This window comes from Prinia subflava, chromosome Z, assembly GCF_021018805.1.
Source record: "Prinia subflava isolate CZ2003 ecotype Zambia chromosome Z, Cam_Psub_1.2, whole genome shotgun sequence".
NCBI classification, from domain to species: Eukaryota; Metazoa; Chordata; class Aves; order Passeriformes; family Cisticolidae; genus Prinia; species Prinia subflava.
The window spans coordinates 8600811-8618699 of NC_086283.1; the positions used below are offsets into that span (position 1 = coordinate 8600811).

The following is a 17889-nucleotide window of genomic DNA, read 5'->3' on the forward strand; positions in this document are numbered from 1 at the left end:
GCAAAAAATATTCTCTGCTTTTGAATGATTTGCTTTTGAATGAGTCTATTTGAATGAATAGACTCTCTGTCATCACATTTTGCCCTTGGTAAGGCAGAAAGTCATGTTGAAACCATGGTTCCCAGACTTGGTGCTAATGCTGTAATTTGGTTAATTGTGCCAAACCTCTTTTGTTTGACTTGAAGTATTGCCACCAAGTTTCCAATTAGAGGGAAAATCTTTTTTTTTCTGTCCTCAGCTGTCTGACGGGGTCTTTTAAAGCTGGCATTCCTAAAGACCACGCAAGTGGCACAATACACAAGACAAAGCCATGCTCCACTGCTGTCCACAGGATCCCTTACAGTTCATCAATAGATAGGTAATGTTGACAGAAATAGTGATTTTTGAAAGGTTTGGTGGAAATGCTTCTTTTCAGGTATCAATATCCTTTCAAATTTATGTATAGACATCAATCATTGTTTAAACTGTGCTTTCGGTTTTGAATTGAGCTCTGTAGCTGTGGAGCTAGGATTTTTTTCTTCTTTGTTGGGATGGGAAATCCCATTTTCTTATATACTCTTTATATACAAAGTGAAGTTTTTAGTCAGACAAAACTACTGACAATGTGCAGTGAGGAAATTCTATATAATCACAAGCTAATTCTGTTTATATGCATCTTCTCAGAATTCACAGACTCAGTTAACATAGATAAAGCCCTTGTTTGACTGTGTTTGTAATTTGTTATTTGTTGTTCTATGGTTCTCAACCAGTCACAAATGACAGAAGGCAGATTGACAGTGGGTCTTATAGATTTGAAGTTGCACAAAGAAAATTTGGACATATGCAAATCTGTTCCAATGCTTTTATTTTTGGTTTGCATAAAGGAGAATCTGAAGGCTCTCCATCACCAGGTCAGCTCTGCCCATACTGCACAGTCAGGAGAAGAACTACATGTGGCTGGTATTGCCACTACATAGGAAGAACTATTATACTGAAAAAATTCTCCCATACATAAGGGTTGCTCTCCTTATGTATTTATCCTACATAAATATTTTTATGTTGTTAAACTGTAATTTTAAATGTTATTTAAATATAATTTATATAGTTCTCAGTGTACTATTGCCTTATGCAGTTTAGTAATATGATTCTAAAATGCTTTTATAAATAATGTTAATTCATTAAATATATTACATCCAGCAGAATTCTTTCTGCTTGCAGTTTTGATTTCAGTAGCAGGACAATTCAAATGCACATTTTGACCAGCAAGCACCCATATGATAAGTTGTATTAATTTCCTTCGAATGCCAAATTTGTTTTTGGATTTACTTTTGACGTCCAGAAGTTTGGCAGGTTTTTTCTTCCTTTACTCAATTTATGTTTTTTTATTTAAGAATAGAGAAGTTCTTGCTGCAAGTAACAGTACATTAAAAAAGAATTTTTCCAGGGAAAGCTAAGAACAGGGAGATGGAAAAATGTTTATCAGTCTTGCCTGGGTTTTTTTTGACATGGTAGTAGGTAGGCTTATTTCTTTCTAGAGGTATTTTCCACCCTAGCTTTATAGTACCACAAAACATGAGCCTTTGCAGCTTTCCCAGGGAGATGATGTTCCATGATTAGCAGAAAGCTCTGTGAAAAGGATTTCTCTGATGTGTCATACTAGGCCAGGCAGCAGAATGATGCTCCCAGAGTGTCTCACAAATAAAATGCCAGGCTAATTTGGAAGCCGTTCTTTGCCTTCACACCTTTAATTCCTAAAAACTACAGGTGAACCACAGACATTAGTGTGCAGGCTGCTGCATTCCACAAGTATGAAATGAAATAAAGGGCACCATAGTAATTAACACCGTGCTGTCTAGCTGCTTCTAAAGAAAGTTTTAGTCTGTTCAAGCTGTGAAAAACTTTGTCTGGCCCTCAAAGTCTGCCTTGTGGCTTTTTGTCTGGTATACCCTGTGGGTTGCAACCAAATTCCTTCTGAGAATTCCCAGGCAATCTTTCTTCTCAAGTCCTTACTATCAGATAAACCACCATTTCCTTCAGAAGTGACAGCTCCCTGATTTCTCTAAACTTAGCTTGCAAACCCCTCAAAGGAGCACATCTGTGGTCAGAAAAGAGTCTTAGGTTCATGCTGTCCTCAAACCCCACAAGGTTATCTTGAGATGAATTATTGTTCATGGCATTCTCAAAGATCTCATGGTATGTTCCCCCAAATTCTGACCACTTTCAGCATAAAAGGCACTGGTGTTAGACACTGCAGAGAATATGGGAATTATTTGATTCTCCAAAATACAAAGTTATTCATGCATTAAGAGTGCCAGATTTGCATTCTTTGAAATGCATCTAGAATGGAGTGACTTTGCATTATACTTCTTTCTCTCTGTCTACACTCAAGTTATTCACTATCCTCAAGTCACACTTGAGTAAAAATCTTCCTCAAGCAACTACAAATCACAGCAAATGTAAAGTAATGTAATGTGTAATGTAGAACTGGCAAAAAGTAAGTGGTCACGTTATCTTTATTATTGGTTTTAACTGAGAGACTATGAAGTAGTAGTCCTACTTGCTTGCACCTTAAAAAGTCTTTGTAGTTGTCCTTACAATCCTTGTGGGGTGAACTCCCTACCTCTCAAAGTAAATCTACCTTCCCCCAAGTGCAGGAATTAGTCTTTGTAGTCTTTGCCATAGCTGTGTTTTATCCAGACCATTTAGAAGCTCCACATATTTTTCTTCAGCTATAATTCATTAGAAATTCAAGTCACATCATCAGCATCTGTGAAACAATTACTGCATCTACGACTGACTCTGCAGTCTAATCCATCATAATTATGACTGGCCTCTTTGAAGGTGCCACGATGCGTGACTTAAATATAGCACATTACTGTGCAAATGGATCAGCATCTCATCCCATCAATGTGCATTCAAGTTATAATTCAGACTACAACTCTGACTTTTTCAGATGCAATCAATGTATGTACATTTATTTCTTGCCACACACAGGGCACAAACTGGAAACTAGGCACCGAATGAGAGCCTGAGATTTTTTTGTTGTTTGTTTTATGGACAGGTTTGGCACATTCCTACCATGTCTTACCAGTATACTGTGGAAGGTGTTACAAGCACAGCAGACATTTCTGCAGCAACAGAAGTTGTAATTTTCTTTCACAGAAAATCTTTCTTTAGTTTTAGCCAGTTCTGGAGCTTCATAGCTTATTTTCTGTAGTACCTGTATCTGGGCAGTTTGTGAATGCAAAGCAGCTCAGATGAGTGGATGGATAAATACACCCACTGCAGGGGGAATACAATCTTCTGCAAAACTGGGAAAGATTCCCAGGAGAAAAGTAGGTTGGGGAATAGCTGTGGTAGAGCACTTGTAGACCTAAAGGGACCAAAAGGTGGGATGTCAGATGGGTTGTTTCCCCTTCTGGGGTTAGCTGAGATAGACATTTTTGTCCTCAGAGGTTTTTTTTTCCCCAGCAGAAATACACATTCTCAGATCAAAGGTTCAGCTGACTTGTACTCAACGGATTATCACTATGAGACTCAGGAAAGCAGAAGTCAGATACCCAGAGGTCTGTTGATGGCTCACTGGGTTGTTCCTGGAGTGTTGCCACAGCCTCCATCCTGCTGGCACCCTTCTGCCACTGCCAGGTGACACAGAGATCTAAATTACTCCCAGAAAAGAAAACCCTCTAGCACTTTCTCGATAAGAGGTGAATTTGCCCACATGTCTTGCCAAACTCCAGTTTGGTAAGCTGTATTTTCTGCTTACACTCTCCTGCTCCTGTTGTCTGTGTATGGTAGCTGGCTTCACTTGTGGCTACGTATTGTTATGTGCTGTTGTGCAGTTGCATCTCTCCCCTGAAGCTCATACATCTGGCAAACAGTTCTAAATACTGAAGTTCCAACATGTGAAAATGCTTCTGAAGTTAGGGGTCTGGGTGTTTTCCTGTTTCGCTAACGAATGAAAATTTGAGAGGAGGCACGAGTGGTCGTTACTTAGGTAAGGGCATTCATGCATGACATTGTCAGAAACCTCGGCTTCTGTTCTAAAACCTTAAATCTTCTGGACTTGCAGACATGCAAAATTGTTTCTGATTAGCCCTGTGACAAAGCTTTCTCTTCTTTAACATTGGAACAAGATGTGTAAGCAGTTACAATGACGCTTAATACTATGATTTGATATTATGGGATGTGATTCCTTGGCATAGCTGAAGACCAGTGGCTGCAGCTGTGCCCTGGGTTAATACCAGCAAGTAACTGCTAGTGTCCCTAGAGTAAAAGAGATGTGCAGTGAACTCAGATGGCTAAGGGGTGATGGAACATATCAAAGCTCCTAATTAGTGAGACATTTCTATTACTGCCAGGATAAAAAGCTGAACACATGTGGTATAGGTTAAGGATTTCCTATATGTTTTGCACTTCAGGTACTGTACTTTAACACAGAGAAACAATATAAGCTTAGAGGAGAGGCAAGACCAGGACAGATTTGAGAGAGATTGCATTCATACCCAAGGTTAACTGAGGCTCAGAAGCCTACAACATCCCCTAAGGATTTGCTCTGCTCCTTCCCAGCATCACTGCTGCCCCACTGAATATGTGGTGGCTGAGGAAAGCACAGTGAAATTTCAAGGGAGATGTAAAGGAGGCCCCAGATGGTCAAGGACACTCTGTTGTTGGGTGGGCTCTATGGCTTACAATAGGGTCCTTTCACACTACGTTCAACTGTCTCTTTGTTTAGACAGTTTATTTATTTAGGACATTAGCAGTGCTTTGGAAAAAAATGGAGTAAGGATGCCATACCTTGCCTATCCCTTGAAGATTTTTAGTTAAAAGCTATATTTCTTTCTTTCTAAAATATTCATATTGCTTTCTTATGTGGCTTTAAAGAGCAGTTAAGGGGTTAATCTAGAAACTCCTCAATGACACTGTGACTGTATTCTACAGAAGCTCATATTACATGAATATAATTGTCTTCTCTGGCATTTAAATCTACGATAATCTGTGTCAGACAAAAGAAAATGTGAGATGGATAAAATTTGTTACCTAATTTATAGCTAATTTATCCTTAATTTACAGGGAAAATGGTGACTTAGGTATAAGCAGACATGCAGGAATGAAGAGGTTGGGATTTGTGACATATGAGGATTAATAATTCATTAAATCTTGTCCAAGCCAGACGCTTCAAAATTCATGCTTTTTTAAAATCAACTAGTGCTAAACTCCCCTCAATTTACTGACACCAATGCCTGCATTTCAGTGATACAGTGGTCTGATTGCAAAAACACTTGAATCAGTTTGATTTTTGACCTTAATACAGAGGGCATGATAGTAAAGCTAAACAGTGATTTCCCCTCCTACATTACATAACCATCAACAAGACTGGATACTGTGCAATTTCTACCCAGATGTGAAAATTTTTTTGATTGTACTATTTTAACAATTGCATAAAATCAAGGGAAGTAAAAATGAAATGCCTCTACAATATGGCCAATTATGCAAAGGAGATTAATTCAGGATTATAAAATGTGAGTAAACAGAAATTATAATATCGCATCACACAGCTCTCCAGTCCCCATTTTTTGTGATTTATGTAGCATACAAACTTTGTACCTAATTGTACTGTGTAGCCCTTCTAGCAAAAGACCACAGCTTTTTAGGTAGTTGCATTAAATGCCACCATGGTATGACCAGATTAGAAATGTTTCCTGAAAGGTCAAACTTCAGAACGAGGTTGAATTTAAGAAACAAAAGGACCTTGCTGTTGCAATAACCAGATCATTCAAGATAAGACTGGCATCTTATGTCTGTTCTTGCCAGCTGTGAGCTCTTTTCCATAGTTTAAGTTTGGAGCATGGTGGATCCAGCTGGTTTGAACAGACAGGCCATTCTACAGAGCCGCACTGCTCCCCAGGTTAGCTTGTTTGGTACTACCTTGGGTGCTGGGATGCCAACATACTCTAAGACCAATATTGCTTAATTTCTTGAGCATCACCCTGACTGCTAGATGTCTTTAACAAATACAGGGAAGCTGAACTAAAGCACCCTTTCATCTTTGCTGGTATTTTTGAGAATCTTTGTATCCAGTAATTATAATAGGAAGGCTTTGGGAGTGATAGTTATAGCCTTAAATCTCAGGGGTGCTCAAAGAAGTGTGTGTTGAGTGAGATGCTTTTGCATAGTGAGAAACTTGTCTGTGAGGTCTGGACAAGCAAAACTATTTCAAATTGTGACCCACACAGGACATCATGTGGTAATTCCCCAGTGAATTCGCCTGTGAGTTCAACACTGGCAAAGATGCTGGGGTTGGAAAACAGAACAGTCTCTTTTTCTGCAACTCAGTCCATTATGCTAGGGTAGGTGTGTTGAGCAGTGTTAATCAGGTGCACAACTGGTGTTTTGACACATTTTTGATGTCTGGAGAAAGGATGTGATTTGAGGGATGATTTTCCTCTCAGTACTGCAGCTACCCCATGTATCAAATGGTGATGGTGATATAGGCTGCTGATTAAAATGAACTCCCCAAGAGCAACAGCTGACTTCTCTTGCTGTTCTGGCCAAGCTCTGCAGTGCAGCCTCTTGTGAGCCCACCAGGATAAGCAAGCATTGGTGGCTGAATCATTCCTCAAAGCACACTTGATGTTATCAACCTGCTGTTTAGGGAGGGTTACCAAGAGGTCACTGTCATCATCTTCCAGTTTCTATGATCTTTGTCCTTTTGGCTTCAGACTTGGATATAGCACAGATTTCTTGGGTTGATGACTTCCTAGCACCAGTCAAAGGTCAGTTAGTTATTCATAATTATTTTGTCATAGCTTTTGGCAAAATGAAAGACCACTGGATGGAAAAAAAAAACCCCAAACACTGGAAAGCTAAAAATTTCAAGGTTTCATTGTGTTGGGACAGTAACATTAGAAAATAGACATATAAGTAGAAGAACTGATAGAAGAGAATAAAACCTTGTGGGCTGCAGTGTCCTCAGAAAACCTATTTACACAGCTCTGGTTTCCATTATCCTTTGAACTTCAAACAGGAAATCCTGTTGGTCTAACACTTCTGTTGAAAACAGAATTTTTTACAAAATGCAGTTTTCTTATTAAAAGTTGAAGGTCATACTGAGAGGACAGTGGGGAGAACACAAAGAGAAAGTTGATGGTTCCAAGGTGTACTCTGACTGGTGCTCCTGCATGTCCAGAGCTTTCAGCCCCTTCACTGGCCTAACTATGGTAGTCTTTTTACTCCTCCACACATTCCTCCTCTGTCTTTCTTATCACTCTGCTGCACCTAGGCTGGGATGTTGTAGTGAACTCAACTTTTGGCTGCTGTGTTTTGAGAAATGAGTGGCAGCCAAAGAGGCAGCTCCCACACTACAGTGTGTACCCTGTGTGTGCCGAAATAGCCAAGGGGCAGGTTCTGGGGATCCCTGCCTGGGGGCAGTGAGCCACGAGATGCCCTTGTGTCCCTGTGAGAGATGCTGCCTGCCCCTGCATGTCCTGCGGGGGGTTCACTTCCACATAGTGGAGCTAGAGGAGTTGAGGAAACATCTTACACTGTTTTAATTGTTGCATGATTTAATTTAAAAATGTGTTTTTATTCCCACTTGTGATTTAGTTTTATTTCTCCCAGGTTGTGGCTTTTGTGACTTACAAACCAGACCAATTGCTCATAAACACTTAGGAAAAATAGGCTTGTCGGTGCCCTGCTCCTTGGCTTCAGGGCAACACCAGCCAGACCTATACCAATCCAAACCAACCTGTTTTCAAAAGTCCCTGATGATGAAGGTTGCATAATAACACACAGTTACATGCAGTAATTAATCTAACTTACTAGAAAGCTTCTGCCATTTAAAACATCACCTTAGATCAGCTCATCCCATCTGCCACAAACATGCAGAGCAGGTTTTTTTTTTCCTTCTGTGCTATGCCTTCTTTCTCCCCATTGTAACTGAAGACTGTCATTAATGCTCTCCCCTTAGACAGAATAAACAACCCAGTTCATGACATCCAATCTCCTCCCTGAGTGGATCTATATTCATACCATTTGTTCTCTGACCAAATACATGGAGGTCACATAGCAAATCGACAGGCTGTTCTCTGGAGACATTTATGCATATGCTACACTGTGCTAGATTTTCTCCAAATTCAGGTGCTTGATATACAAGCAGCTATAACATGTATCTGTATAATCTTCCAAAAACTTGTATTAATTACCTTGACTTTCCCCTCAGTAACAAAGCAGTTTTGTTCCCTCACTGTATAAATCAAGCTGAAATCAACAGAACAGGCTTGTTACTTCTAGCAGACCTTTATAGAAAAGGTTGTTTCCTTAAAACCTTTCAGTGTGGTCAAGTCTTCAAGCTACTTATGCAAACATCTCTTCTGACTTCCACTGTTACTGAGACACCACAGAAGATCTAATGCATTTTTAGAGATCTATGAGAAGATGCTCCCTGGAGCTGTGGTTGCCATTCAGTTTTTCTGCATTTGTGTGTGGTCTTCAGGAGCAGTTTTCATGTGGGTTATTGCAATCTACACAGAACAATGGCATGGATTATTTGGCTGAAATCCAGATCTGAGGAAACAGTTATAGATAACTCTCCTTATGTACCAGAGATGAAAGTCAAGGTGGTTTTGATGACCAGAGCCAGCTGACGACCTAAGTATAGTTGAGGTCTAATCCTGATAAAGGCAAAACTCTGGGAGAGAAACAAAACCTGAGCTGGTGCTGCCGTACCACAGTTCCAAGCACCCAAGAGAGCTCAGCATGGGTACTGTTGCCATCCCCTCGATTTAGGTTTGAGATGAAGATGTGGGACTGTTTTCATTTTGAATACTCAATATGTAAGTTTGGGAAGAATTTGGTCACTGATCTTCTTAGATAAAAGGGCTCAGGGTCCAAAAAAATTGTCAGTCAAGAGACACCAACTTCGCATCATGGCAGCATTTATTGAGGAGTTACAGCCCAGCTTCTGAAGCCTGGCTTGAAAAACATATTTTTTGTAGTCACCTAGGCTATAGTATTTTTCTTCCCTTTCTAATTTTAGTTTTATATCCCTTGCCAAGAGTTTTTAGGTTTTTCTTTAGAAGGCCACTGTTAATCTTGTTCTGAGGATCTAGTGATAGACTCCAGTTCATGCTTCCACACAACTGAGGCCGTGTCTCAGTTACTTCTTACCTTGTTCTATCCCCAGTTACAAAGGGATACTTATGGGCAGTATATGGGGAGTTCTATGTTTTTTGTGACAAGAAACATTTAAGAAAACTACTAGAGAAAAAAGATTATTACAAGGATACAGGCTTTTTCCTTTCTGTGGAATGTCACTCTGGTATTCCAGGGAAACTGGAAATCAGTAACAAGTCTAGATTTTGTGAATGGGATGATTGATTAAAAACAGAGCTCTAGCAAGAAAATTTCTCCCTTTAACCAAATTAAAAGACTGGATAAAAACTTGGAATTGCTGTGCTGAGAAACAGTTGGGTCCCCAGAACAAACTGGCATTCCTGCTTTCCTTTAATTTTCAGTAATTCAAAGGAACATTGTTTCTCCTGTTTAAAATTTTCCCTTTGTGGTGGGGTGCAACATGAAGAGGCAGAAAATTCATTGCTGCCAAGCTAAAAGGAGCCAGGGGAACTGGCAGATTGTGATTTAACTCTCACTAAGACTTTCAGACTCCCACAGCTGACACTTGTAAGAGCGGCATTTGAGCAGTCCTGAAGGGAAGTGCAACACTTCTCTCTCTGTCCTTCCTTTTCAAATATTTTCAAAGCTTTGAAAACAGTTGGTTGTTCTTCATTCTGGCAACTTGCCATTTGCTGCCGGCTCACATCAGTTCATAGTTTTCTGAGGTATCTAGTGGCCTGCATGGATTTGAGAGAGTTTGACGCTCTAATGAAAGACCTTTGATACTGTGGGATATTTAAGAGACATACAGAAAGGGGTGAGTTAAAAGAGCTGTTGTCAGCCTCTGCAAAGCCCACTTCATATTCTCAGTCACGAGATACCATTTCACTAATTGATTATTGTCTGTCCACAACACAGCCATGCTCTTAGTGCACAAAGAAGTAGCGTGGATGAAAAGCTCACCATTGTAAAGTACACACTCAACTGGATTTAGAAAGCTGGGAACTACAGACAAATCTAAGATATGAGACTACTTTGAATGAAACTCATAAATCATAGCTGAGACTTTTTTCAGCTTAAGTAAACATCTTTCCTACAGAAGATGAAAGTTAATGGAAGCCTTTTAAATGCCTCTCTTTAGTCTTCCTAAGATGAGGACCTAAGTGGGCAAGCTCTCCTCAAAAGGGCTAGGTGACTTTTCATTCTTTAAATCCACACCTCCAGCAATGAGGACTTGATCCCACAAGCCCTGCAGAACTGCTTCTACCTGGCAAGGTTATGCAGAGTGTTTGCCAGGCTAGTCCTTCAGCCAGCAACCTCATAGCTGTGGTGGTCTTGAGCTCAGGAATGCAGGTGTAGGGGAGAACGCCCTGCATTGTGTGCTTGAGTTCCCGTAAGCATGTGCATGTCCTCGTACACCAAGGGGATTGCGCAGCACAGTCCCTGCTTTTCTTGCCAACACAAACCTGTGGTCCCTTTGTCACCCTTGCTCTCCAAATACACACCAGGGAGAGAACAGTTTTGGGGGCAAAGCAAGGATAATAGGCATTAAGCTCTGATATATGCAACTGATTTTACTCAGAAGAAATATGGCACAGTCTGTGATTGGTAGTGTTACTTCTATACAGCCTCTGCGGGTAATGACCAGCTTAAAAAAAGAAAAAGGCAGGGGGAGCTGGGAGAAGAGAGGAGACATCTATCAGGATACTTAACGTCTAGTGCAGTCAGTTCAGCTAATATGCATCCCACTGTCAAATGCATATGGAGCACTTTATATTTGATTTGTTAACCTTTGAGGGTCAGCCAGGTTGATTATGAGAAAATGAGCTCATAATTTTACTGTGGGAAGGTTGGGGGACAAGGATGAATGGCAAAGTTTGTTTGCTTTTTACACTTCCCAGCAAACAAACCTTCCTAACAGCCTCATCTAGCTCACAAAAGCTTTCTGTGGAAATGGTGTTTAATAAATCAGATGTGTGCCTCAGCTTCCCAAATCAAAATTGTCTTAAAAGTCTATAATCGGTATTGGTGATTAGGCAAATGTTCTGAAAAGTTAGTTGCACCTAAAATTAGAACTGAAAACAAGATGGGAAAAAAATTCCTGGAGTACTTGCAGTTAACCTTTAAAAAAGCATGTGGAGGACTAATGCAATCAGGTGAATTCTAGAGACAGAACATGTCCCCATACTGCTGTGCAGCATGACAGAGAGAAATTATGTCATGAAGCTATTTGGACTCTATTCAGGGTGCTGATGGCTCCAAGGCCATCCTATTTCTTACTTTTTCTCTAGCACTTTTAAAGTCCTGTCGCTGATAGGTCCCAACAAAACCATGCTCCTCCCTTCAATTAGAGGGGCCAGCTGAGCATGCCGTGTATACAGGGCATGTGTCCGCATCATTCAGCAGGGCCACAGTCCCATCCTGGAAATTGATGGGGATGCCAGCAGCTCCCAACCTTCCCCTGCCTGAGCGCCCTGCCCCAGCCTTTATTCCTGGAGATGAGGAGGAAGAGAGGTCTTCACAGCTGCTAGGGATGATTCAGAGATGTTTTCTCATATACTGCAATATAAGAAGGCAGCACAAAAATCTTAGTCTGTGCTTCAGTTTTTCTGTCTTCATTGAAAAAATTCAATGTCTTGAAAACAGCTGGTACTACTTAATGATCTTTTGGTAACTAAGCCTGATTCCTTTTGTTATGCTCTCTGAAGATTAAATTTTGCTCTGGACTCTATTGCCTGAAGGAGGCTATTGTAAAACAAGATACTCAGAAATCAGCAAAAAGATGTTCGAGCTAAAACAGAACACCAAAACATTTTAACTCTAGTAGTGCTGCTGCCAGTAAGTTACAGAAAAGATCTCGAGATTTATACTAAAACCAATTGGTATTGAGGGCTAATAGCTGAGGAACTGCTTTGTAAAAATGTGCACAGGCTTGTAAATGAATCAAACCTCCATGATACAGAAGATGCTCCTTTGATGTTCAGTTTTAAATCCTGACTTGGTCAAATGGGCTAACATGAAAATAACTAGATGCTGGTAAGCATGGCTGTTGCTGTAAATTAAAGGAGGGAAATCCAAAGCTTAAGGATTTGCAGTCCCCTTTACAAGATTGGCAACATTGCCAATTGGCAACAGCCTGAGTCTACCAAATACTGAAAAAGCTCAATCAGGATTCCAAAGGAAATTGCTATAAAAGATTAAATATGTGGTCAGCAGTAATAACTCTCCCTCTGTTTGTTGTGTCAGATTGTATTTGTGTTGGAGGAAAGGTTGGTGCACTTCAGATAGCAACAAGGAAGAGAGAGAGAGATTCTGAGAGAGATTTTCCATTACAAGGTTAACAAGAGGAAGTGGATGGGGATGAGGGAATGTGCTCCACAGAACTGCAGGAAGCTGAAGTTGGAGGAAGGCAGTGCAGCAGCTAGAGACTGTGGCTAAAAGTTTTGATGACTAAAAACACTGACAGTAATTTTTAGAGATGAAATTACCAAGGACTGCCAACCAACAGTTTTCAAGTCTTCATTCTTGGGATGCCCCTGCACCACCTGGATTGGCCTGTGAACTCTGGAACTGGCAGGCAGTGACCTTTGTTGGGTGTTAATTACAGAGGCTTCCCCCTCGATCTGGCTTGCTAGGAACCTACTGCAGAACTTGCACTGACTTATTTGAAAGTTTAAGCTCATGCTTCGTTTCCAAGTAAATGTAGTAGCTTTGATTCAAATGACTCTTTATAGGAACTGCCCATATGAACGTTTGACCCTTCCCAGTGCAGAGCGGCTCCAAATGCCTTTCCAGTTCTGCAGACTTGCACTGTAGTACTCTTCTCCCATCTAGCCTGGCAGCAGTACACACACTCATTTAACCCGAGATCCCGCCTGTAGGATTTGTGAAGCCACTTCTTTGAGGCTGTCTCTGGAGAGCCCTCTCACTCCCCACAGGGAATTACTGAATGATCCTGGGGCTTGCACATGATACCACTTCCTTTACTCTCCAGCTGGAACAGGGCAGCAACCTTTGCCAGTTATTTTGCTCATATAGGTCACAACCACAGATACAGATTCACAGGGAACTGCAGTAACCAATACATAACAATGCACAAAACGCAGGAAACACATTTTGTAAGCACTTTGAGCATCATTGTTTCCTCTTTCTGTTAAAGTTACAGATATGTATTTATAATACACAGAACCAGGTCCAACATTGTCTTTCAGGAGTAGATTTGCACTTGACACAGGAAGATATGAACAGTAACTAGTGCATGTTATGCTGAGCATAACTGAGTAACTCACCCTGAAGGATTCAGGGTGGCCAGGCACTGTAAAACAGTGGCCACAGGCCATGAACTGTGTACAGCATGGCATGGCAAAATGCTGAGCACATAGGACAGGATATAGGGTATTTTTTTTCTGACCAGAAGCTCAGGGATGAACTATTATTCATAGGCATTGTAAAACAAACAGCTAAACTTTTAAGTTTTAAATTAACTTGTTTGACTTGAGACTTAGTGGGTTTTCAATAAACTGATTGAAAAGAGGAGCAACTGTAACAATCTGTTACTAACTTTTGTTCTCATTTGTGGCCTTATCATAATTTAGATTTTGTTTTAGGTACAACAGCTTACATAACTGCAAAATGATTTGTTACTTTATTAATACTTTCATTTCCTTGGACTGTACATGGAAAAGAAGACCATAAACTTGCATCCACTGCAATGGATGGAAAAACTGATGTTGAGTAAGCCAGAGATCAGGTTTTTACACAGAAACATTACAGATACTAGTAACTTAAAGGCGCTACCATCAATTACAGGAAAAATAATGGTGGTATTTTGTATATTGGTCATGCCGCAGTAACTCCAACAGTGCTCTTCTGTTGTGATACTGAGTGTTTCATGGCTTGACAATGTTTATTTGCTTTCTTTGTATTTTTTGCTTGAAGGAAAGCTCTTCTGAAAGCCCTTTTAAAAAAATAACAAAAAAAACCCCACAAAACCACCAAAAAACAAAAAACCTTTATTTTTAAACTCTAGTTTCTGTATTTCTCATCATCTCATTCTAATCTTCTCTTTTCTCAAAGGGAAAAAAATAGATTTATAGTATCTGAATGAAGAAGACAGATAATATTAAGTACCTGACACCTCAAAAGAGTAGAGATCATCAGCTTTCTCTTTTAATGTTATAGTTAGTGCATTTGACAAAGTTAGGCTGTCAAATAGATCATCTGCTGGGAAGATTTACACAGTTCTCTCACTTGTTATCTCTACTCATGACACAAAGCTTAGTTAAAGTCAAGTCACCCCAGATGAAAAATGAGAAACTATGCTTCTTCACTTAAAATCTTTGGTGATTTTAAAATGCACAAAGTAGGTGCACTACTTTCCTGCCCTGTATTATGTTGATCCTGAATGCATATTTAGCATCTGAACATTTGAAGCAGAGCCCTGGAAAGTCAAAATGACAGCACAAGGTTTTAGATAAGAGGGATATTCTTGAAAGATTCCCCCTACTCAGAAAAGTATGTAAATTCATACCCTATCTGACTTTGGTCTATGTTCAGTGTCTGTCTTACAAGCAGAATTGAAAAATGCTTTACGGTGGAAAATTGAATCAGTAGTGGATGGGCAGAAATCTTTCTTTCCTCAGTTCCACAGTCCTTGCAGCTGGTTGCTTTTATTGTCTTCATTTCAACTTTACCTGCATTTGAGAGCTGCTGAGGAAGAAAGAAAATCTAGGAGAATCTCATGCTTACACTTCTTGTCTCACAAAGAAAGTTCTATGTTCCTTTTTCTTTTATTCCTTCCAATTGTAAAACAGAGCTAAGAACATTCTTGGCTATCTTTAGGGGTGAAGGAAAGGGATTATTTCCTAGCTTTAAATGGCATTCTAGCCATTCAAAAAACAGCTTTTGTCATAATGAAGAACAATGTCATCATCTTGTAGGAGGTGATGCAAATGGTATAGCAGGATTTTTGGTTTTGTGAGGGTAAACCTAGTTCTGTAGTTCAGACATAAAGTAGGAATCTTTTTAGATAAGAGAAGGAGTTTCAGAAATGCATAATCCTTGTCACGGTTGACCTTTTCTCTCTTTGAGCTTATGGGTGTTTTCTCAAGAAGCAGAAATTCTTGTTCTTGCTGTGCATGGAGGAGATAAGGACAGTATCACAGAGGGAGGCAGTTGTGTTTTCTTAAAAGGTAAATTACTATTTAAAGAGGGAGGGAAAGAACAGAGAAACTATTTGGGAGGGATATTTTGCCCAGGGGAAGAAGAAAATATGTAGTATCACAGCTGGGACTAATTACACTGAAAAGACTAAGAAAAAGAAACCGCAACACTGAAGAGGGGAATTCAAAGCTTGTAGAAATAAAATGCATGCACCAAGGGTAGAATAGCAGAGATTAACATTCAGATTTGAAACGGAATTGATTTGCTGACTTTCTAGAGACAAAATGAGGATGGATAGGTTTTTGGGATTTGTTCTTTTTTGATTTTTTTAAGTCATCATCTGATGAAATGCTTAGTTAATAGCCAAGAAAAGAAAAATCCAAATACAAGAAATCTTCCTGTACCACAGTAAAGAAAACTCTCAGAATCACTAGCACATTGATTGAATCCAGTTTTAGGTGGGTAATGACTTGAAACTCCCTGCTGAAAACAAAGGTTATTCATAATGATGCATGACAGATGCAGAGGCAATGTGACTGTGAGGTGGCACAGTTATTCCAGTTTCAGGGACAACGGGAGTTTATCTAAGGATAAAGGAGGGAAGGATTCCCTGTGCAAGGTCAGTGCAGGGGAGAGATCCAGGGGGAGACCAGCTGTCTGTGCTTACTAACCTCTAATCCAGGAGGATGGCTTTGTTGTGCTGCTCCAATACAGAACAGGTTAGACTGAACACCGATGAGGTACCAGCCATCTAGGAAATCATTTTCTGTTTCGTTGATTTTGGTTCTCATTGTCTTGTTTTCCCTTCCCTTTGTATGTAAAACAAGCGTTGAAAGAGTTCCTGAACAGAGGTCGCTCTGCTCCTCTCGAAGAGCAGCCTTGTGAGCAATGAGGCTCTGCTGGCCCAAGGGCTCTCCAGCACTTCACAAAGGGCCCTGATAGTACATAAATTCAGATCTTCCCCAGATAGATAATTTTATGGGGTCTGCAGAAGAATAGGCCTTTGTCAGAAGGAGATGATAGCTGACTTTGTTTAGGAGGGGGAGGGGAGGGACAAGTTTTCTCATTTTCTGTGTATTTCTATTCAGCTGCTGCAAAAACATCCCCATCTGCTTTGAATCTACATTTTAATTCCCTAGCAAGAAATACAGCAAGCTGGCTTGTTCTGCCTGGCAAAGTACACACATAGCAAGTTGCTGAGCTGAAAGCTGTTCCAAACGCTATGAGTGTAACAAACTTAAAAGCCAAGTTACCTGGCCTTGTGCTCTGTTTAACCATATGATAATGATGATCAAAAATAGATTTAATTTGTCTGTCCTTTAAATGTTGTCACTTACTCAAGAGTACGTGCTTTCTTTCCTATCTGCTCAGTGAGGAAAATTTGATTTAAGGATATGAAATGGATTTGAATTTTCATTTCTCTGGTGAAAGCACGCAATGGAGCTTTGCCTGCTTCTCCTGCACAATGAAAGGGTAGTGAAATGGGAGGTGCAAATTAAATTGTTGATTACCATTGTTTATAACACCTATATCTGAATTCATGTAGTATGACATGACTTTACTGCTATATGCTGCTATATAAACCGTGTAAGAATTCACTGCTACTGCTACTAGCAATGAATTCTTACATGGTTTATATATATGTATGTATGTATGTATGTATATGTGTGTATATGTATATGAAAGCTCAAAGGCTCATTTTAGCTTTAGGATCTCCACAGTTGGAGTTCCTGCTTGTCTCTCCTAGTGCATAAAATTTTATCCCTGTCAACAGGTGTCAGAAACAGAAGCAGCTGGAGCCACAGTTGAACAACATTTCTGTTTTGATCTGATAAACTTGCAAATAAACCATGTCTAACTTCTGTTATGGACACTCAGCAAAAGCTAATGGTGATGCAAACCCTAAGTTAATTTCTGTGCCTGTTCCATAAACTACAACGGGATAGTGAGCGATATACAGACTAACTCACAGGCTGATAATCAGAACTGCCTCTAAATTATTCTGGGCTGAAAGGAATCATAGAAATGCAAGTTATTTGCATGGCACTCTCAAGAGAGAGTACAATTTAAAAGATATTTTTTTTGTGATGGAAAGAAAATGGACAAGCAAAACTGTTCAAGCAAACTTAAGCTGTTGTGAAAAAAGACAGAAAAGGAGAAGAGGGTTTACTGTGAGCTGAAAGGGAAAAAGAATTAAAAGATGTCCATTCAAATGCTTCATCTGCCTGCTAATTTTAATTAAGACTTCTCCTTTGTAACTAAGCCACAGAGCCTAGGTCTTTAAAACATTGTCACTAGGCAGATTTCTGAGAGTCTCCTGACTGAATCATCATTTTAATCTCTTCACTGCCATCCCCCTCTCCTGAGCAGAAGCTACCCGCTGCACTATGTGACAATTAACATGCTAAGAAATGCTACTGCACTCCTCAGGGAGTTTCAGTGATGCAAAACACTGTTCTGCTGTGTGACAAAAACACCAAAACCTTTAAAATCTCTCTGGTGAAATATCATGGATTGTTTAAGCCTGGATGCAAACTTGTTTTCAGTAGGAAAACATACTCTTCATTAACTTTTTCTGAAGCAAAAAGTATTCCCTTCCTTCAGTTCTTCTCCAGTCCTCCCTAAAATCCTCTC

At 40.0% G+C, this 17889-nt stretch overlaps 1 protein-coding gene across 4 annotated transcripts in view; it reads right to left on the reverse strand.

Moving 5' to 3' along the window:
• The window catches only part of TET2 (tet methylcytosine dioxygenase 2), a 71184-nt gene that overhangs the window by 24269 nt on the left and 29026 nt on the right, over positions 1 to 17889 (reverse strand). The window lies entirely within an intron of this gene.